The 23,038-nt window shown below is 44.9% G+C and overlaps 1 protein-coding gene across 4 annotated transcripts in view; it reads right to left on the minus strand.

Annotated features, from left to right (window-relative positions):
* ACSL6 (acyl-CoA synthetase long chain family member 6) overlaps positions 1–23,038 on the minus strand; it is a 548,884-nt gene that overhangs the window by 340,277 nt on the left and 185,569 nt on the right. The window lies entirely within an intron of this gene.

The following is a 23,038-nucleotide window of genomic DNA, read 5'->3' on the forward strand; positions in this document are numbered from 1 at the left end:
ACTATTTTATACACCCACATGGTCTCAATGTGGCATTGTGAGTAATGTAGTGCACATGGTAAAGTAATTTTACAAGTATACAAGAAAGGAAAAGTAGATTTATACACAAGAAAACATTAGTTAGACCAGGACAGGATCCCGTATTGTGATCCACTCGCAAGAAATAGTCCGGCACTCCGTTTGTTAGAGAAAGTTGGATTTATTCAGCACACTGTGATCGCCTACGCGTTTCGAACCAAATGGTTCCTTCTCACGGCAGCGTTAAACAGTTGTCCTACTTTACTTTCATTATTTATGTGTGTAAAGCTTAATAGTGCATTGTGGGATATGCAGTTTAGTGCTTTGTTTGCATTTTTAACGTTTAGAGGAGCGCAGTCTTAGCTTGATTTCATTATTTGTGTTTGAATTACTGCATTAACAAAAAATTCATGTTAACGTTCACATTGCAAGATATATACAAAATATATACAACGTATTCATATTTGTGGCTAAGTGCCCATGTTAAAAATGCGTAGGCGATCACAGTGTGCTGAATAAATCCAACTTTCTCTAACAAACGGAGTGCCAGACTATTTCTTGCGAGTGGATATATATATACACGTTTGGACAGAGAGAGACAGTGTGCTGCAGCAAGGCTAACAATACCCGAAGGGCGAGAGCATTGTTGAGTGCATTCTTGAAAGCAAGGGCAATTGGAGAAAAAAATGATAGGCGGCTGCCCGAGCCGCGGGAACAAGAGGTGCAACATTTCTCAATGTTGAAAAGGCCATGGAAGGCAAAAATCCCTTTCCATAAATCACAATGCTCTCTTGCAAAATGATTCAGAAAAGGGGGTGGTGATGAACACAGTGTCTGAATTAAGCAGACCACTCTTACCCAGTCCAAAGATCAGGGCGTGATCCATCACCGTTTTTCAGCTCACTGCACCATCCCAGCTCAGAACTTGGCTATATGCAAATTAGTCTGACCCTGGCCCAGTGCATCATTGGAACAGGGCAGACCAAACTACCAAGCCAATTCTTATACTGGGAAGGAAACAAGCTACCGGGGACCGGTTTCTGGCATTTCAGCCGTCTTCGGCCCGGCTTGCTTGAATCCTGATGGTGCAATGAGCTAGGGACTCACAAAATGAAGCATGCAATCTCAAGATGTCCCTACCTTCTAAACGACCTTACACAACTTTGTATTTCTACACATAGGCTCGTAGCCTACTAAAGGAGGGACACTAATACCTGTGGAACTGTATTTACCTATATGCTATCTGGCGTTTATTGCAAGCCACGCCTACTGAGGGCTGTCTCATTCAACAATAAAAATGAAGTGAACAAACAGGTGAGCCTTCCGTGCCTTTGTGTGAAGCTCATGATTAAGAGGCAAATACCTTGAAACGCGTCAAGCCTGATTGCAAAGTTTGGGCAGAGATACAATGTGCTGCAGCAAGGCTAACAATACCCGAAGGACGAGAGCTTTTTTCAAGTGCATTCTTGAGCGCAAGGGCTTTTGGAGAAAAAAATTATACGCGGCTGCCCGAGCTGCGGGAACAAGAAGTGCACCATTTCTCAATGTTGAAAGGCCATGGAAGGCAAAAATCCCATTCCGTAAAGCACAATGTTCTCTTGCAAAATGAAGCATGCAATCTCAAGATGTCACTACCTATTAAAGGACCTTACACAGCTTTGTATTTCTACACAGGGACACAGAGCCGACTAAAGAGGGGGCACTAATACTTACCTGTGGAACAGCATTTACCATCATGCTATGTGGCGTTTACTGCAAGCCACGCCCACTAAGGGCTGTCTCATTTAACAATAAAAAATGAAGTGAGCAAACAGGTGAGCCTACCGTGCCTTTGTGTGAAGCTCATGATTAAGAGGCGAATGCCTTGAAATGCGTCGAGCATGATTGCAAAGTTTGGACAGAGAGACAGTGTCCTGCAGCAAGGCTAATACCCAAAGGGCGAGAGCATTGTCGAGTGCATTCTTGAGCGCATGGGCGTTTGGAGGAAAAAATATATATATATATTTAAAAAAGCAGTCCGCAGGTAAAGTTGGTCCTGCTTGAAAGATTCGGTTCTTGCGGTTAATCTTCATATTGTCTTTGCAACGCCATGGGTAAGTGGCATGGTTACATTTTCTCTCCCTTAGTAACCACAGGTGGAGCTTGTTACTGCTTTAACACAAAAAGATTTCTAATATGAATATAAATTAGCAATTTGTACTGCACCAATATTTTACATTTTGAAGCTGTATAGTGGAAATGTTCCTCCATTTATTGGTACTATAGTTTAAGGTGATCACTTATATGTTATGAAAATCCTGGAAATTATTTTGGGATGAAGGCCTGTTCTTGCTTCCTGTAGACGAGAAATGATTTCACAGTAGCCTCATTCATCAAGAAACCGAGCCCCTATAGTTTGGGATACTGGATTAAATGAACATCTTTGCGATACTAGGTTTCATTCCTATTTTTTTTTACTTCAGTTCATTTTGGGGCAGTGACTTAGAATGCGATTCTCATTTTACTTTTTGTTATATTTCTAGAATCTCTTAATTTTAAGCACAATTAATGCAAATCCATCCCTCTGCTGCAGCTTATGCATACTTAACTGTGGCTTATAATGTTGCTAGTAAGACCACAGCAGCTGAGGATCTAAGATGCAAGAACTCTTTTTTTCCAATGCCACCAATGATTATCTTGGATAATCAGTTCGTTGGTTCACATTTACTATAAACATATGTATGGGTCTTCTTACCGAGAACTTCAAAAGGAGTGAGTGGACATGCATGATCTAACATAAAGAGTTTCTGCACTTCCAACATCATTATCACTCCCACCCTCATCGTTTCCTCATGCCTCTTTTTGAATGTTTTTCTACATGACATCCATACTTATTGGCTTTGCCCGTGTTTTTTTATATAGTGTTTCATGCCACTTCTAAGCGTCGTCAATAACAGGTGTTATTACCTAATGTTGGAGTTTACCAAGCTCTGGAAAGAAGGAAAGTTGAGTCAGTTATGCAGGGACTTGAACTTGTGGTCTGCAGAGTTCCATGCTTCAATGGCAAGAGCTCAGCTCACTGAGTTGTCCTGCACAGCCAGGTCAGTCCAGTTCACTATAGCACATTGCTAACATCTGAAAGGGCCCTTTTTGGTCGAGCCTGGGCAGCGCATGCGCTGCTCTGTGAGGCATGCTGTATTCTTGTACGGACTTGAAGCTCCGCCCACTCTTCGCCCATATTTTTCATTGTCTTGTGTCATTGTCCACTGGAAACTGGAGCTCTTCATTGGTCAATAAGCTTAATAGTCCCTCCTTAGTACCACCTTATTTCATGTTGTAGCCTGCCATGGAAACATCCCCTGTTACAAGTGTTGTTACTCATTAGGCTTTACTTACATCCTCCAATCACTATTTTCTCAAATAACATTAGGTCGTGCATAAGAGTGAATTTAAGCTATTGGCGTAAATTGAAATGCCTTTTATTTATGTTTTTAAAACAACACATGAATACAAGTCATTGTCATTTACAATGCCAAAAGCTCAAACTCTAGTAAATGCGAGACTTATTGCATTACAAATGCTAGTTAGTGCTAGGGGTTAATAATCCCTAAATTCATCCCTTGGACATGTGCTGTCGCTGTTCAACCCTATGAACAGTTAGTAACTCAGTGTTAGCTGTGATTACCCTCTAGCTTTCTTTCACACAACCAGGAAAGACATAGTAGATTACCAGACAAAGTACTTCCGGGGAAATATAGGTCACACAAGACATTTTATCACATTGTGCACATCACCTGGCAAGGTCGAGTGGTAGACACATTTACTGTTATATGTATACTTTTTAAAAAGATGTGCATTTCTATTAAACATCCCTGGGTCCAGACTTCCCATAATAGAATAGTAAATCCGTATTCTGAGCAGTCCATCGTGAGTGAGTCTGTTCGCTGCTGCTCTCGTCCATATTAGAGTCTGAACTGTAACAACCCCTCTGTTCTCAGAGCTCTCCCCAGGATCAAATTGGCCAGCACAGCAAATTCAGCAGACAGGGATCATGTTATTTCACTCATTCAATTTAGGGCCAAGGCAGGACATGTGTTTCTAACTCTATTGGGAGCCCCATGTCAACATTATTAATTCATGGCGCACGCCTGGAAATAGTGCTGACAGCAGTCCCTGGGGTCTTACGAGGAAGATCTACTCAAACATAACCATTGATTTTTCAACAGTTTCATCATAAACCGGAAAACTAAGGAGAACACAAAAGTGATGGGCGTGATGTTTGCAGAGATTGCAGCCACTGGATATCGTTCGGGCCGCATTCCAATCCATCGTTTTTCACCTATTGCCGCCCCTTCTGAGAAAGGCCAGGTATATGCATTTCAGCTTTGATCTTACTGTAGTAGGAAAAGTCCAGCCTGGACTTACAGGCCAGGTCCCCTCTCCCAACTCCTTTTTGAAAAGCTGAGAGAAAACCCAACATTAATCAAAGCAGATACAAAGAGCAAGTGAGGAGTTCTTCTGCTTTAGCGACATTTCTTTTTGGGAGGAAAGGATGCCCAATTGCTACACCTGCAATTACACTGCAGTGTTGGACTTCTTTTCTGACTCGTGTTTTATGGAGTCGTCTTGGAAATACCTGGTTTTAAGTGCAAGTTGAAGAAGGATGTAGCGTAAGGGTGTCAGCACCACCCTCCTGCTGATTTCATGTCCTCTTAGCTCAATGTGCCCAGTGCTCATCTGTGCCAGGAGAGGACATCGTCAGGATGAGTTGAATCTCTTCTTACCCCATAACGCAGGTACCAGACAATGCCAGGATTGGTCAACCCAGTTAAATTTCCAATGTAGAATGAATTATCACAAAATGCAAGCCACACCAGTAATGTTTAAGCAGTGAACATACCTAATTCAGCTGTAAAGTATTTGCAGAATGTGCTTTTTATCCATCTTTTCTATAACCTTTTACATTTTTGGGGTTTTACTTTTGCTTTAGGACCCTAGTTCTGAGATAATTTTAGCTTTATGGAAAAGAAGGGATTACCCGAAAAGTATGAAATGCAAATGGTTAGGCTTTCCAATGACATCACGAGGGCCCTGCAATCTCTGTAGCACCTAAAAGAGAGCCACAGATCAGAGGAATTGAGGGGCCCACCTCTGGCCAAACCTCACTGCTCCAAGGCAGTTTAGAGATGCCGGAATAATTGTTACACTCTTGTCAGATTCAATCTGCTTTTAGTGGGTGAAGACGAAAGCAGACAGGGTTTTTTTCGTGAAATGTGAGATGATTTGCTGTGAAGAATTTCCACCCTACAGGAGCCAAAACAGAGAAGACTTTGTCCTCTCTTCTTTAACCTTCAATAGAAGGTAATGATAGTGGGAACAGGCACGGGCGACTCAACCATTAGAGCGTTCGGGGTGTGAACCCAGCGGCGGCTCCTCCGCAGTGGCGGGGGAGCGTCACACTACTGCCTGGCGCAGAGACAGCAAATGAAAAGTAAAATGATGTTCTAGCATCGTTTTTTGTTTTGTTTGCTGGCTCTGAGGCAGCTTGTGCAGGGAGGGGCGGGGCATGGGAGAGGGGGGGAAGAGTGCTTGTGCACTCCCTCAGTATGCATATGTGTTTTCCAGCTGTCTCAGGCCGACCAAAACACACATGCGCACTTAGGTGTCTCCAGTCTGGCTGCCATCAGCAGCCCGGCTGAAGAAACCCCACAGACTCCATGACCTTAGCGGAGCGTCTTTTCTGCCCGCTCAGGCCAATCCCTCGGCTGCTCTGCAACACAGTTATTGGATGAGAGTCTGTCCCAGGAACTGCTGGGACCCAGGAAGAGGAGTGGCGGCGCAAGACGATGCTGAAGGGGCCGGCGTCTAAAGGTACGTTAAAAAAAATTACTTGCGCTCCATCCCATCCCACCGCCACGTTACCCCCCCACCCCACCCCTGCGCAACCCCCACCCGCCCAACCACCCTTTGTTAGTGGCGGCCACCACTGAGTGGGCCTCATATTGTTCCTCAGTTACTCTGGCTGTCTGAAGTTGTGCAAAGTTTCTCTCACTTTACACCCACTGCGAAAAATATACATACTAAGAAGGGTCCGAAGGGCATACAGTTCACACTCAGCCCATCAGACATGCACGATTTACATTTTATAGAGCGCTGATACAACGTTGTCCGTTGGAAAGGAGGGGCCTATGATCACATCCTGGAGTTCTCCAGAAGAGCTCTGGGCATCTGTGGTCCAAAACAAAGCGCAACCCTTAACACAGCCAATGCACATGCTGAGCAAGCAACATGTTGACTTTCTGAGTTAAATTCTGCACTTTCACTAATACTGTCTGCATGACCCAGAACCCGCCTTGTGCAAAGAACTGGAAATAAGGCACCGAGGAACATGAAGAGGTGAGGCTGATTGAGTTAGGTGGTGTAGGAACGCTAAAAGCCCTGATTCACTTATATAGTGAGATCTGACTCCCACCCGGAACCTATACGACTCACCCTAAATGTTCCTATCACAGTTAGGATCCCCTCACTTCGTTCTGCAGAAGGCCCGCTCATTTTCTGCCCTGGCTACTGAAGAGGCAGCTTCACAGCCACTGCTCCACACTCCAAAACATTGTAACTGCCCAATGAGCCGGTTTCAATGTGATGCCTCCTTTCATGATAGAGATGAGATCTGGGGTAATACAAGGTAGCTCTTTTTTCTGATTTTCGAGGACTATGAGAAAAGGGAGTGAGGAGTAAGCTGGCCCCTCGAGAGCAGGAAACCCTTTGCAGTTAGCCCAAAGATGCTTAAACACCAATTGCTGAACCGTTTAGAGGTTTACAATGTACACGAGCATTCATTCATCAGTAAAGGCGGCAAGATGCACATAAAAGGGCAGGTTCCTCCTGTGTATCTCAAAGGATGCATCTGAGACGGTACCCATGAAGTGACTGCAAGAACAGACATCTTAAGATGCTTGTAAATTATGAGTCGGAACAGAGCACAACAGACACGTCTTTTCGTAATGCATTTGCAAATGTGAGTAATGCATCGAATCTTATGTAGGCCAAGCCATACAAAATGTGTTCACTTTGTGTGCTGTGTGTCTGGCTCTGCTCTGTCTGAGCCTCAGCACTTAACATTTATGAGTGTGCTTGGGCAAAGACTGGGAAAAGGACTTTAGAGTAGATATTTAAGCTGCGTGGATTTTGAATGTTCTTCGATTCACTGGAGTAAGAGCTGCATTGTAGGACTGTCTGATCCACGTATTGATTTGTTCTCACCAATGGGACACTTTGTCTACTTGGGATAACATTTGGTCTTACACTATGTTCTAAATGTTTCTTACACGGAGACTTGTGAGAGAATATGAAGTGAAAATGGAGAACACCATAACATCGAGACCAACTTGCTACCGTGGTAACAGCTTGACATCTTTTTCTAGTTCCACCAAACTACCATAACTACATTTTAGTTATTCATCCAAAAAACACCGCATTAAGAGGTAAGCGGTAAAACCACATAGAAAACGCAACTTTTTCCAATTTGTGAATTAATTTCAGTAACATGAAAATAAAATTATATCCATATTGTTGGTATATTGGATTTTGGAATTTGTTGTGAAACTTAAAGTAGCTATAGGTCTAGAGAGATATGTAGCCTGATTTATCGTTTGATTGGTGGGATTGTAGTCCACTGTTGTGGAAATGTAACTTCTCTACCAAGTAAATCCTCCATATTTTGAGTTCTCCACCACGACCACAAAGGTTTCTCTGTTAAAAAGGCTGAGACTATCAAAGGAAAGCTCGCTGTTAAGAAACCTCTGAAAGAAAATAAACCAACGCCTTTCGCTATGGGCAAAACTTCAGATAATAAGTGACAGCATTGGAAGTGTATCTTGACAGTGGGGGTACAGTGTAGGCTCCCCGGCATGCTGAGGTGTGTTTCCCATGGGCTGGGGACATCCCACTTGCCGTTCTGTGAAAGTTCACTCCCTTTCCTGTGGTGATAGTTCATGCAGCTAAGACTGCCCTTTCAGTGGGTTGCTCTCTCTAGACTGGACAGATGGTCTACCCCCTTCCTGGAAGAGCTATCTCTGCACATTGGTGGATCAAACAGTGCAGCTTGACAAATTATGGTTGGGGGTATATGTGCTATTTGTGAAACTTACAAGTAGCAGTTATCATGCCGGGGACATAATTCTCAGAGCTATAGTTATCAAGGTTTTATGTCCACCCTGCCCCACCAAAGGGTGTGCAAGGGTGACGCAAAACGTAGGTGAGAATTATCAAGCCACTCAAGGCCACCTTGCATGGCAACATAGCGCAAATTGCTGCCCTGCGTTACTGTGCCCCAGGGAGCCATTCCATGGGTGGAGCGTAGGTGTTCCCAAACATCCATCCATGGATTTTGGTGCATTCCCAGACTTACCCTTATTGGTAGACCTCGGAATGCTAGAAAAAGGGAAATGCCTCTGAGGATTGTTTTTGTGCCCCTTCATGCAGACCAGCCTGCAATGCAGGCACCCTTGCACCATGATGTAAGGGCAGTGCTTTAAATGGGCCGGTACTCACCGGTACTGAGTACCGGCACTTCTAAATTTTCTGCGCTTGAGTACCAGAACTTTTTCTTGTCTCAAAGACAGTACCGGTACTCATGGAGCAGCAGACCAACTTAATTTGTCTTCTAAAAAAAAAGCATGACACACAGCTAACAAGTCTGTCTGCTTTTGTGAAGCACTCCAGTGCTTATCTCCCCTTAACATCTCCTAATTGAGCAATGCCCCTCCTCCTGTTGTGCTCTCTAGCCCTGGCTGCTGCAGCCTCCTGGACACAGGAGATTCTTTCAGCAGACCTGCACGCTGGGCTATTGTACTCTGTTGGCCATCCAAACACCTTCGAAAAGTGGCGAAAGCTTTGTTTTTTAAAATTTCTTCATGTCCAGTTCCCTTCAACCCATTTGCAAGGTGTAAACGACTTGGTGCGGGACAGATGAAATGACAAATTTGCATCTCACCCCTCTCCCTACTGATAAACACAATGCAGCCATAGCTTGTCAGAGCTTAACTTATAAAGAGGAGAAATAATATACATGCTTTTCATTTAAAATTTAATTGATCAAGAAAGTTTGTGATATTGTGTTATGTATGTTTGATTTTTATAGCACTTTTCCAATGCTTGTGAGATCCATGGCGCTATTACACTGGAAACAATTTAAGAAGGGGTTTACACTCAATTAAAAGTAAAATATTTATAACATTAGAAAATAATTTTAGTGAACTTTTTTCTTCCTGCCTTTGAAACAATTTCTAACATAAAGCGCAAATGAAACGAAATCTTAAATGAAGAGTTTCATTTGGTCATGAAGTTTTAGCAATGATTTTAATTATTGGCCCCTTAGCACTACCTGTAGCCCCGCCCCCATGGCTCCACCCCATAGCCCTGCCCGCCCCTAACGCCGCCCACATCTCAATTTGGTGAGTACCTGCACACTTTTTTTTCCATTTAAAGCACTGTGGAAGGGTGCCTGCATTAGCGCTAAGCAGCCAAAAGTGAACGTAAGCGCTAGGAAAGGACAGGAATGCACTGTATATATTGTTAAATACAACGCACTCCTGCCCTTTTTCACGCAGCGCAGCAAGGTGGATTGCTGCATGAAAGATTGATAAATCTGCCACTCCGTTTTTTCATAGATTTGCTTTTCCTTTCCTCATCTAAATCAGACCAATCATGGTTAACTCTGCTACACGTTAAGGGATGTCTTCAAACCAATCCATAATCACATTATTTTCTATCACTAGAGCCCAGTTTGATGTGAAATGGTTGTTAAGCTCATGCAGGAATTGAATTGATACTACTATTGGGATGAAATCTCTGACAGGTTGTATTGATCGAGTAAGAGTTCAGCAATTATCTTAACCCTTGTATGAGGGATAGATTTTACCCATGAAAATGTAATTGATATTTTAATTGCTCTATAACTACTTAAATACAGTGCTTACTTTGTAAAATTATAATCATAATAATAAGTGCCAGGGCCCTTGTCAGGAGACCACTGCAGCTTGCAGCACCCATCGTCATGGCCAGCGCTGCCAATGACCGTAACAACTACTAAGCATCACACTCCTACAAGTGAAAATTCACACTATTCTAGGCCCCCAAAGCTATGAGAAAGGCTTAGGCGGCATGGTCTGTCATGTTTAACGTATATTGAATTAATAAATAACTGTTGTGGTGCTCATCTCAAAACTGGACAAACAGCAACAGCATGTGGTAGACTGTCATAGGTGCTGATGTTGACAATTAAGTGACAATACTGTGCACCAGAAACCACTGGCTCAAATTAAGCAATCCTTAAATAGAATACTGTTTTAGTATATTAATGGAAGGAAAGTACAAATCAACAGTGTTTGTACAGATTCACTTTCATTTACATGGAAAGAACACATAGACACTGGAGTCATAAAAGGCCTTTCAATAGCAAAGACATGTAATACGCAAAATGAAATACAAAAATTACAATAAAATCACCACAGTGAAGGCTAAATAAGGAACCCATCCTGCAAATGGCATTTGAACAATTGGTTTGCAAGAGACAATCGTACTCTGAGGTATTTATTACAACCCCTTCATGGTCACGGATAGATAGCACAGGTTCAATTACATATAGCCGATTTCAATAAACTGCTTTCTATACTCTACTTTTCAACATACCTAAGGCCCTCAATACGATTAACTTGCAAATTGCAGGGTAAAGGCTTTGCACCTATAACTACTGGTACCGTGCGATAACACTGCCAGTACTGGGCAAATTATTAATGAAACCCTGCGGAATGGGGAATAACTGAGAAGAGCTAGATTTTGCCGTACACAAAACCGCACAAACCTCCCAATTCCATGATGTTTAACCCTCCCATTAACTACCCTCTCTCAATAAATGGTAAATGGGAGCAGGGGCCTCCGTGCAGGGTGGGAGTAGATCATTTTCTTTCTACAAATGATCCGATCAAACACAAAGCGAACCTACCCACACCACCCACACCAAAAGCGCTGCACTTGACACGACTATATTACGCAAAACCTTCTCTCAGTAGAACCCATACTTGTAGATTGTTCGGGCCATCATCTTATCCCTTTCTCTCTGCTACTCTCAAATTCCACACCCAAGAGCTAATAAAGAACGAGATATCATGGTTCCGCAACACCAAAAAGAGAGATAGCATTAATTTTGGCATCAGTTTTCAAGAATTTGATTGTGAGCAGTTCTGTTTTTAATATGACCCACCTAGCCTCGATTGTTAATCAGATCAGCTCTGTAAGATAGCATCAATCAAGAGCAAAAAAAAAGACCCTGGAACTCTTCAACGTGAATGAAGACCATAAGGCTTCCCTCCTGTTTGTATCCAGACTCCTGCAAGCCATGCATTTTCACAGCAGCTTCAATCTGGCATTCAATCCCGTTTTCATCTCTCTTCATTCATGTTGATTAGCTCCAGGGACACCAGCAGTGGTTGCCCGTGCCAGCTGCAGCAGTCTGAAAAAGAGTCTTGAGTACAGCCTGTCCTACAGCTGCTTGCTGTTTGGAGTGTACATCCGCGCAGTAGTATTTGGTAAATGTATGTATGGTAGTCCATGTGGCTGCTCTACATATGTCTTCTAGAGGAATGTTTCCTAGGAAAGCCATGGATGCCCCTAACTTGCGTGTTGAATGCGCTCTTGGGGGAACTGTTAATGTGCGTTTAGCTTTCTGATAACAAATTTGTAGGCACTTAACAATCCATCTGGCTGTACCTGATTTGGAAATGGGGTTGCCTTTGTGCTGTGGTGAAAAGGCAAAAAACAGTTGCTTAGTTTTCCTGAAAAGTTTGGCCTGTCTATATAGTACAGGAGAGCTCTTTTAACGTCTAGGGTATGTAGAGCTCTTTCTGCCACTGAATCTGGATTTGGGAAGAACACTGGCAGTTCTATAGTTTGATTGATGTGAAACTGGGATACCACCTTTGGCATAAATTTAGGTTTCGTACGTAGCACTACCCATTTTGCGTGAATTTGTATGAATGGCTCCTGAATAGTTGGGGCTTGCAGCTCACTAACTCTTCGAAGTTATGTAATTGCCATTAAAAAAGCCACTTTCCACGTTAGGAACTGTATCTCACACGAGTGTAGAGGTTCAAAAGGTGGTCCCATCAGTCTGGTTAGAACCACGTTCAGGTTCCAGACAGGTGAAGGTGGGTGTCTTGGAGGAATCACTCGTTTGAGTCCCTCCATGAAAGCTTTAATAGCAGGTACTCTGAAGAGTGAAAGGTGCTGCCTGTTCTCAAGATAAGCTGCCACCGCAGCTAAATGTATACGTATGGAACTGTAGGCTAAATTGCATCTGTGAAAATGTAACAGGTAACATATGATGTTTTGAGTAGATGCATCAAGCAGATTTATGTCATTATTCTTACAATAGATGACAAATCGTTTCCACTTCGCCGCATAGCATGCTCTGGTTGTAGGTCTTCTTGCCTCTTTGATAATATTCATACAGTCAGGAGGCAAGTTCAGGTAACCAATCTCTATGACTTCAGGAGCCAGATCGCAAGGTTCAACTGTTGCGGATCTGGGTGCTGAATGCCTCCATGGCTCTGCGTTAAAAGACTGGGTGTTAATCGCAGCCTTTGATGAGGCACCACAGAAAGTTCTAGGAACGTGGTGTACCATGGTTGCCTCGCCCACGTTGGAGCAACTAGGATGAGTGTCATTGAGTGTTGTCGTAGTTTGCGTGCCACTAGTGGTATGAGCGGGGCTGGGGGGAAAGCATACGAAACCTGCCTGAACAGTTCATCCCTATCGCATTGCCCTGAGACTGCGTATGTGGAAACCTGGCGGCGAAGCTTCGGCATTTTGCATTTTCCCTTGTGGCGAACAGGTCTATTTCTGGGTGACCCCACTGCTGGAAGTACGGTTGTAGCACTGAGGGATGTATCTCCCACTCGTGCATCTGGTGGCTGTGTCTGCTGAGCAGATCCGCCATCTGGTTGTCCCGGCCTGGGAGGTGTTCCGCCATGAGGAAGATGTTTCTCTGAATGGCCCACTTCCACATGCTTTGCGCTAGATGTGACAACTGTGGAGAGTGTGTCCCTCCCTGCTTCTGTATGTAGTACATGGTAGTCATGTTGTCTGTCCGGATCAACACGACTGTTGCACAAATGTACCTTGAACGCCTTCATTGCCATAAAGATTGCCATCAGTTCCAGCAGGTTGATGTGCATCTTCTTTTGCTGTGTCAACCATAGTCCCTGCACTGTATAATGGAGGACATGCGCTCCCCATCCCAGGAGAGATGCGTCCGTCGTCAGCACTATTTGTGGTACAGGCTCTTGGAACGGTCGTCCCCTGCAAAGGTTTGTGGGTTCCACCAATGCAGAGCGTTGTATGCGCGACCGGTCACCAACACTAGGTCTTTTAATTGTCCTTGAGCCTGGTTCCACTGCCGTGCTAAGCACTCTAGAAGCGGACGCATGTGTAGTCTCGCGTGAGGGACTATGAAGATGCAGGAGGCCATCATGCCTATCAACTGCATAAACACCCGTGCTGGGAGCGAGTGTTGGGGTCTGAATCTCTGAATCAGTAATTGAATGCTGTTGATTCTTGCTGGGTTTGGCTGTGCCTTTGCTGCCAGAGTGTCTATTGTCGCTCCTAGGTACTGTTGTATGTGGGCGGATTGGAGATGAGACTTTGTGTAGTTTAATGAGAATCCGAGGCTATGTAGGAGGTGAATAGTGCGAGACATGTGGCTGGCACATTGCTGGGCTGACTTTGCTTGGATAAGCTAGTCGTCCAGATAGGGGTAGACGTGGACATGGTTTCTCCGTAGGTGCGCCGCTACTGTCGCTAGGCACTTGGTAAACACCCTGGGGGCTGTTGTCACCCCGAAAGGCAGGACCTTGAACTGGTAGTGCTGATTCTGTATGGTAAACCTGAGATACTTCCTGTTTGCTGGATGTATTGGTATGTGGAAATACGCATCCTTTAGGTCTAGTGTTGTGAGGAAGTCTCCCTGAGTGAGCAATGGTAGAACCTGCTGTAAAGTGAGCATGTGAAAATGTTCTGACAAGATGTATTGGCTTAGGGCCCTGAGGTCCAGTATTGACCTGAGAGACCCGTCCTTTTTGGGGATTAAGAAGTACAGCGAGTATACCCCTGTACCCTGTTGCTGTATAGGGACGAGTTCTATGGCCCCTTTTTGCAGCATGCTGATGACTTCTTGCTGCAATAAGTCTATGTGCTCTGCGGACATGAGACGGTGTCTTGGGGGTATGTTGGGTGGAGTGGAGGTTAGCTCTAGACAATAGCCGTACTGAATAAGTTGTCTCACCCACTTGTTTGTGGTAAAGCTCTCCCTGACTGGCAGGAACTGTTGTCATCGTCCCCCGACCGGTGTTACATGGTCCGGGGGCAGTGACAAGGCGTCACTGTTTAGTATTGGCGGAGGATCTGGTGTTGTTATTCCCTCGTCCTCTGCCTTTGCTGCTGTTGCACGGTATCCACCTCTATTGTTTTTATTATAGGTGGTCTGCTTGCTCCCTTTACTGTATGGAGTCTGCTGGGATGCCTGGCCTGGCCTTGTGTAGCTCCTCTATTACCGGAGCGACGAAAGGAGCCTCCTCTAAATTGTTTTGACTGCAAGGCACCCATAGACTTGGCTGTCTCTGTGTCTTTTTTAATCTTCTCTAAGATTGTGTCCACATCAGGACCAAATAAAAAATCAGGGTTCACAGGCTGATTTAATAATGTGGTTTGAATCTCAGGTTTGAACCCAGAGATGCGCAACCAAGCATGTCTCCTGAGCATGACACTTGTGTTGATGGCCCTGGCTGCGGTGTCTGCTGCGTCTAGCGCACATTTAATGGATTCCTTGTAGGCATCAGGCAAATGTTGTAGCAATTGCTCTAGTGTGTCATAATGCGCCCTATCGTATCTGGCTAATAGGGCCTGTGTATAAGAAATTCTCCAGATATTAGCTGCTTGAGCAGCTATCCTTTTCCCAGAAGCTTCTAATATCTTAGACTCCTTGTCTGGAGGAGGAGCATCACCAGTAGTTTGTGAGTTGGCACGCTTACGAGCATTTGATACCACCAAAGAGTCCAATGGCAGCTGTCCCTTAATATATGTAGGGTCCACAGGCGCCGGTCTGTATTTTCTTTCAATTCTGGGGTTAACAACCCTTGCTCTTGTGGTTTCCTTGAAAATGTCTCCTGCGTGTTTAAGGACACCTTTCAACATTGGCAATGTCTTGACTGATTTCTCTGAAGTGGAGAAAGTGTCAAACAGGAAGTCCTCTTCAATTGGATCAGCATGCATTTCCACATCATGATTCTGTGCTGCCCTTTCTATTAATGCGTTAAACGCTGCTGTATCTTCTGTTGGCGAAGTTTTAACAGGATAAGAAGGATTGTCAGGAATAGTCTGTGACTCCCCCGGGTCACAGACTATTCACAGGGTACGGGGAGGAGCCACCTATCTCGTGATACTTCGAAGACTCTTCCAGGACAACAATGTGCAATCATCCGGACCCAACACTAGGCGGCGATCTATGCACAGATATGAATTCAGCAGCCCACATGCCTCGAACATAACATTTCTGATTTTGCCAACAGTCTAAAGAAAGTTCAAGGCTGGAGGACTACCTGTAGTTTGAAATTAATTCCATACAAAACAGAATTTCTCCTCACCTCCTCACCCATTCGCCACTGCCAGTGCATTCCTTGATAGATTTTATCAACATCCTCAACTGCAAACCAACCATTGACAATGCAAAATCCCTAGAGCCCAACTTGGACAAAAGACTCAGTATACAGTCCCAATTCAACACCTTGGCCAAAGATGTATGCTTTCCATTCTGTCTGCTCTGCATACTTTTTCGCTTCATTCCAGAAGTGTGTCTTAAATCTCTGATACAAGCACTAGTCCTGACAATAAACAACTATTGCAATTCTCCCCTGACCGCTCTGGCCAGAAACACCTGGCTCTTCTAAAAGCAGTCCTACATTCAGCAGCATGTCTCCTCTCTGGGATGACCATATCTTACCAGTACTGTTAACGTTTCACTGGCTTCCCATTGAAGCCAAGGATGTTTACAAAATGGCCTGTATCGTTCACAAGGTCCTTCACACCTCCACCCCACATTCCCTGGCCCCCAAGCACAAGCTATCCTGTTGTTCTAGTGCATCATGAAATGCTGCATCTCTGCTTCTGGAATTTCAAGCCTTTAACAAGGAATTACCTGTAGCTTAATCTTTCGGAGGGAGTGGGACCATAGTCTGGAATACTAACAATTTGTACATCCGATCTGAAAGTCCTTCTGTTCCAAAGACATTTTAGTTCATTTCTCTTCTACCTACAACCACTGATGGTCCTAGATTTATTCACTGCTTCTTGCCTTTAGGACTGTGTGTGGAATCACCATGATGCAGGCAGAGGCCAGGGCGGGCTGCTACATACTACAGGAGCAGGATGAAGTCCCAGTACCCAAACCAGGAGCAATGTCCGATGTCTACAATGCTGTGGGTGGTGATTCCACATAGTCACTCACAAACAGTCCTACATGACCAGCTCCTGGCTTTTGTCGCCCATTTCGGAACTTAAGACTATTCTGACTTCTTTCTCCGTGGAAGGCTGCTGGGAGTTATTATGCTTCTCAGTGCCTGCTAATATGTTCTCTGGCTCATAATAGATGTTAGAGCCCTAATGATGATCCTGGTATTTGTGGAGGATCGAAATGCCGTCGAGTGATTATACCACAGACCCACTTTTTAGGTCTCGCTGAGATAAAGCGCATGAGTTCTCAGCGAGACTTAAGTAAGGGCTCTAAAAAATGCACCCAAAGGCGGATTGCCTACAGTGCAGATGTGCAGGCGCTTGCACATCATTTGGCAGCCTGTGAGCCTTGGCATCGGACTTCAAAGGAATCCGCTGCCCCGCCACACAATGCCGAGAGCATGTTAAAGGAGCCGCTCCTTCTGCAAGCTCTTAAACACAAGGAATCTGCTCCCCCCCCGCCATGCAATGCCGAGAGCTTGTTATCTTCTACTGGTGTCTGGCTCACCCTCTTGAGCACTTTCTTCCTCTGTCTCTTCTTTTTCTGTCCTCTCTCTCCTTTTCACACCGTCTCCCTCCTGTCTTTCTTCTCCCTCCCCTTTCTTCTCCTCCTCCTATCTCTCTCCTTTTTCTTTTTTTCTTTTTTTTTTTTTGAAAACCTTTATTTAGCACTGTTCATAATACAAATACGGGCCTACAACCATCCGGCCGGCCACGACACTTGTGAAGCTTGATAGCAAATTATACGTCCACTCAGTAGCTCGTCAGCACATGAAAGCATACAACATACGTTACAAGAATTCCACGTGCACCAAGTGTCAGGAGATATTAAGGTTAATTTAAATTTTTTTATATAAGGAGATACAGAAACTAGAACGGATCAGTGTACAGCACATGTATTCAGGTAATAAATGGGCAACGTTCAACAGGAGAGGCCACTAACAGTAACATATTGAAATTGGCGGCACAAACTAAGATACCAGGATAGTAAAACGAAACGAAGCGTGCCCCCCAACCGTCACCCTCCTACCAGCAGCTCCACCCACCGACCCAAGAAACACAGAAGAAAGAGAAACAGAAAAAGAGAAAAAGAGGCACCATAGAAAATAAAAAACGAATCGAGAAAGACCCCCCACCCTACACGCATGCCGAGGCTATGGCCTACCCCCCCCCCCTAGCAGTGTGTCTGTCGCCCCAAGGAAAACCCGAAATATAGGAGCAAGTAGAGAAAGAAAAAGGAAAGGCAATAAATTGTGTATATAAAGAGATACAGAAACTAGAACGGATCAGTGTACAGCACACGCATTCAAGTAATAAATGGGCAACGTCCACCAGGAGAGCCCACTAACAATGACATATCTAAAATGGCGGCACAAATCTAAGGTACCAGGATAGTGAAACGAAACGAAGCGTGCCCCCTAACCGCCACCCTCCTACCAGCAGCTCCTTCCACTGACCCAAGAAAGCACAGAAGAAAGAGGATTAGAAAAAGAAAAAAAGAGGCCCATAGAAAATAAAAAACGAATCGAAGAAGACCCCCCACCCTACACGCATGCCGAGGCTATGGCCTACCCCCCCCTAGCAGTGTGTCTGTCGCCCCAAAGGAAAACCCGAAATATAGGAGCAAGTAGAGAAAGAAAAGGGAAAAGGAATAAAAATCCAGAAATGCACGGTAGCACGTAGGGAGAGAGGGAAGAATACACTACCCTACTACCCCCAGGAAAAGGAAAAGTGGGGAGGAGCCCACCCTGCAACCGAACTCCCGGCTCCCCTCACCGTCGAGATCTCCCGCACCAACCACCTTACAATGACAAGCAACTGTGTCCCCAGTCAATCCGAAGTGTTAACAACCAGTACCTCAGTCCGGCGCAAACCCCCCCCCCCAGCAGGTAATAGAAACAACTGGAGCAATCGACAATAACGTGCAGCAAAAATCAGGATATTAAAGGTTACTCAGCCAGTAGTGAAAGCATAAGTCAGTCCAGGTCCTCGCCAGCCGATCCCATCATGACAACAACAAATAGTCCCTCAACCCTGACCAGACCGGCAGAAACTCTCCAGGCCTGTCCACTGCTGCGAGGCGCCTGTAACCAGGACAAAGAGGCAAGATGGCCGCCTACTCGGAGGGAGAACGATGAAGATTCCAATCGCCATAGTGACCAAAGCAGTACATAGACAGACCCCGGGGGCTCCAATGGTAGGGGCAGCGAGTGACACAGGTAACGATGAGAAGGAGTTCCTGAGCCCCGGTGGATAGTTCATAGGCAGAGTTGTCTCGTAGAGGGTAGAGGGTGCCTCTGCTACTGTTGCAACGTAAATGGACAGACTCTGTACATTGTATCCAAGAGAACGCCTCGCCGTCCTCTCCACAGTCGGCAACAACGTATCCTCTCCAAATTGGAGCAGGGACGGCGGGGAAACCTCCAGCCAGGATCGCCCCTTGTCTGGGAGCGTGTCATCAAATCTTCGGACCAATGCCCGGGCCGTGCTTCGCATTTCAGCCCTCAAGTCCATGAGAGCGGCCAGGACGTCTCCACAGGTCGGGTCACTCCACATCGGCAGCCGGTCCGCAACATCCCCCGGTTCAATCAGTTCGGCCACTGGTCCCAGGGCGCATGGGCCTCCAGTCTCTGCAGTCCCCGGATCAGCCAACACATCGGCCCGGAGGACAGGCGCCATGTCCGTGCCTGCAGCCCCAAGGAAAGGACAATGCGGGGACGAGAGCGGCCTTGGAGGAGGCAATAGCGGAGCCGCCGGGGGAACTCCGTGAGCAACTGGGGAGCAGCACCGGATGGGAGTCCTCTACACGTCCCGTGGGGAACCGCCGTTCACCACGGTGAAGACGCACCAAGATGGAGGTCGCCCAGCTCACGACGGGGATGGCGGGGGAGTGACGACCGTGGGGGAGGCCTCCGTGTCTTCCACACCGCAAGCTGTGCAAAGCCTCTCTCCTTTTTCATGCTCTGTCTCCATTTTTATTTTTATGTCTTTTCATTCTCTTTTACGATTTCTCTCCAGCCCCTTCGTGCTCCATTTTTATTCCTCTTTCATTCTTTCTGCCTTGCTGTCCCCTCCCTTCTTCTCCCACTAACACCTCATATTTCTCTATTTTCTCTCCTCCTCTCAACATTCTGCCTTCCACTCACTTCTGTTGTTCTCTGTCTCTCTTACTAACGTCCCTTTAGACCCGTTTACATGCTCCCCTCTCTCCTTCGTTCGCCGTGTGATTGCATTTTCTTCTTTATCCCTTTGTCTCATTCTGTAACTTCTCTGCTCTTCTGTTCCTCCTCCTCTTCTCACCCTAGACAAGTGTTCTGTGCCCCTGCTTCTCACGTCCCTTCTCTCCCACACTTTTGGTTCAGTTTTATAATGCTTTATTGTCGCCGCTGATGGGGTTTCAAGTGTAACCAAAACTTTACTGCTCACGGTCTAATTTACACTCTGCAAGGCCCACTTTTGCTGTGCTTTCTATGCTTCTCTGTCTGCCCCTTACAATCTCCAGCCAGTACTTTCTGACCTACCACTTAGTCATTAATCTGTGTTAAGATTTTTTCTCACTCTTGACAGCTATTCTTTTAGGGTGTTGATCTTGATAACAGCCTGTTCTGGCCATTGTGTTATTCAAACTACTGACCTGCACGTCATACACAGATGTTATACTCAGGGCCATGTTTACACCGTCTCCCTCCCGCCTTTCTTCTCCCTCCCCTTTCTTCCCCTCCTCCTATCTCTCTCCTCTTTCATGCTCTGTCCCCATTTTAATTGTTATGTCTTTTCATTCTCTTTTACGATTTCTCTCCAGCCCCCTTGTGCTCCATTTTTATTCCTCTTTCCTTCTTTCTGCCTTACTGTCCCCTCCCCCTTCTCCCACTAACACCTCATATTGCTCTATTTTCTCTCCTCCTCTCAACATTCTGCCTTCCACTCACTTCTGTTGTTCTGTCTTTTTTACTAACGTCCCTTTAGACCCGTTTACATGCTCCCCTCTCTCCTTTGTTTGCTGTGTCATTGCATTTTCTTCTTTATCCCTTCGTCTCTTTCTGTCACTTCTCTGCTCTTCTGTTCCTCCTCCTCCTCTTCTCGCCCTAGATCTTTGTTCTGTGCCCCTGCTTCTCACGTCCCTACTCTCCCACACTTTCGGTTCAGTGTAATAATGCTTTATTGTTGCCGCTGATGGGGTTTCAAGTGTAACCAAAACTTTACTGCTCACGGTCTAATTTACACTGTGCAAGGCCCACTTTTGCTGTGCTTTCTATGCTACCCCACACACACACACAACCCCTCACACACACACAACCCCACACACACACAGCCCCACACACACAACCCCCCCACACACACAACCCCCACACACACACAACCCCCACGCACACACAACCCCCCATGCACACACAACCACAACCCCCACACACACAACCCCACACACACACAACCCTGCACACACACACACACCCCACACACACAACCGCACACACACACAACTGCACACACACAACCACCCACACACACACACAACCCCACACACACACAACCACACACCAGGATAGCAAAACTTAGCAAAACAAAACATAGTATAGCATAACAAAACACAACAAAACATAGCATAGCATAACAAAACAAAACATAGCATAATAAAACATAGCATAGCTTCACAAAACATAGCATAGCATAACAAAACAAAGCATAATAAAACATAGAATTGCATAACATAGCACAGCATAACAAAACATAGCATAGCATAACAAAACATAGCATAACATAACAAAACACCCCCCCACACACGCACAATCCCCCCATACACAACCCCACACACACACAACCCCACACACAACCCCCCCGCCCCCACGTACACCCATACACACACCCCACACACACAGACACCCACACACACACAACTCCACACACAAACCCCACACCCCCCACACACACAACCCAACGCACACAACCCCCCACACACATCCACACACAACCCCCATCTATCTATCTATCTATCTATCTATCTATCTATCTATCTATCTATCTATCTATCTATCTATCTATCTATCTATCTATCTATCGCCCTCACTCTATCTATCGCCCTCACTCTATCTATCTATCTATCGCCCTCACTCTATCTATCTATCTATCACCCTCACTCTTTCTTTCGCCCTCACTCTATCTATCTATCGCCCTCACTCTATCTATCTATCTATCTATCTATCTATCTATCTATCTATCTATCTATCTATCTATCGCCCTCACTCTATCTATCTATCTCGCTCACTCTAGCTATATGTCTATCTATCTATCGCCGTCACTCTATATGTCTATCTATCGCACTCACTATCTTTTTATCGCCATCTATCTATCGATCGCCCTCACTCTATCTATCTGTCTATCGCCCTCAATCTATCTATCTATCTATCTATCTATCTATCTATCTATCTATCTATCTATCTATCTATCTATCTATCTATCTATCTATCTATCTATCTATCTATCTATCTATCTATCTATCTATCTATCTATCTCCCTCTATCTATCTTTCTCCCTCCCTCCCTCTATCTATCTTTCTCCCTCCCTCCCTCTATCTATCTATCGCCCTCCCTCTATCTATCTATCGCCCTCCCTCTATCTATCTATCACACTCACTCTATCTATCGCATCACCACATCACTCAGCACCACCACAGCATCACTCGGGCACCACAACATCACTATGCGCTACCACAGCATCAGTGAATGCCACAGCATCACTTGGCGCCACCACAACATCACTCAGCGCCACCACAGCATCAATCTGTGCAACCATTCAACAACAACTGGTTCAAATATGTTCTCTCAATGTTTCAAGCTTTATTACAAATGTCACAAAAAGATGTTAATATTTCACTTTTGTTCTTGGATTTTCGTCACAATACAATACACTGAACATAATCTTCACAAAAGTTATTTACAAAAGTTTAAGCTATTGCCATTATAAATAACGATAACTTTTATTTAAGTATTAATTATTTAAAAAAAATTAAAAGCCATTGTTATTTGTAATATCAATACATCTAAGTCATGTAAATACAACACATATTGCATTACAAATGCTATAGGTGTCACATTTGCAAAAGTTATAACTATTGGCATTGTAAATGACAAAGCTATTAATTTCACTATTTTCAAAACCAACACATAAATAAAATATTTGTCATTTACAACACCAATAGCTCAAACTTTCCTAATGCGAAACCTATTGCATTGCAAATGCTTGTTAATATATGATTTGTTATGTTGGACTGTGTTGTTATTGTTATTTTGAAACACAAGATGATCACGATTAACTGATTTGTATGTCTCTTATGAAGGAGCACCAAGCACGTTGTTCTGCCCTGGCACTCACTGCCGTCGTTTTTAGGGCTCGCCTGTTGTGCGCAGCACAGCTGGCAAGCTCTATAGGGGCTTATCCAGTCTTTATCCACACCACCACTGGCTGGCGATTCCTTGCAGTG

The sequence above is a fragment of the Lissotriton vulgaris genome, chromosome 7, assembly GCF_964263255.1.
Source record: "Lissotriton vulgaris chromosome 7, aLisVul1.2, whole genome shotgun sequence".
NCBI classification, from domain to species: Eukaryota; Metazoa; Chordata; class Amphibia; order Caudata; family Salamandridae; genus Lissotriton; species Lissotriton vulgaris.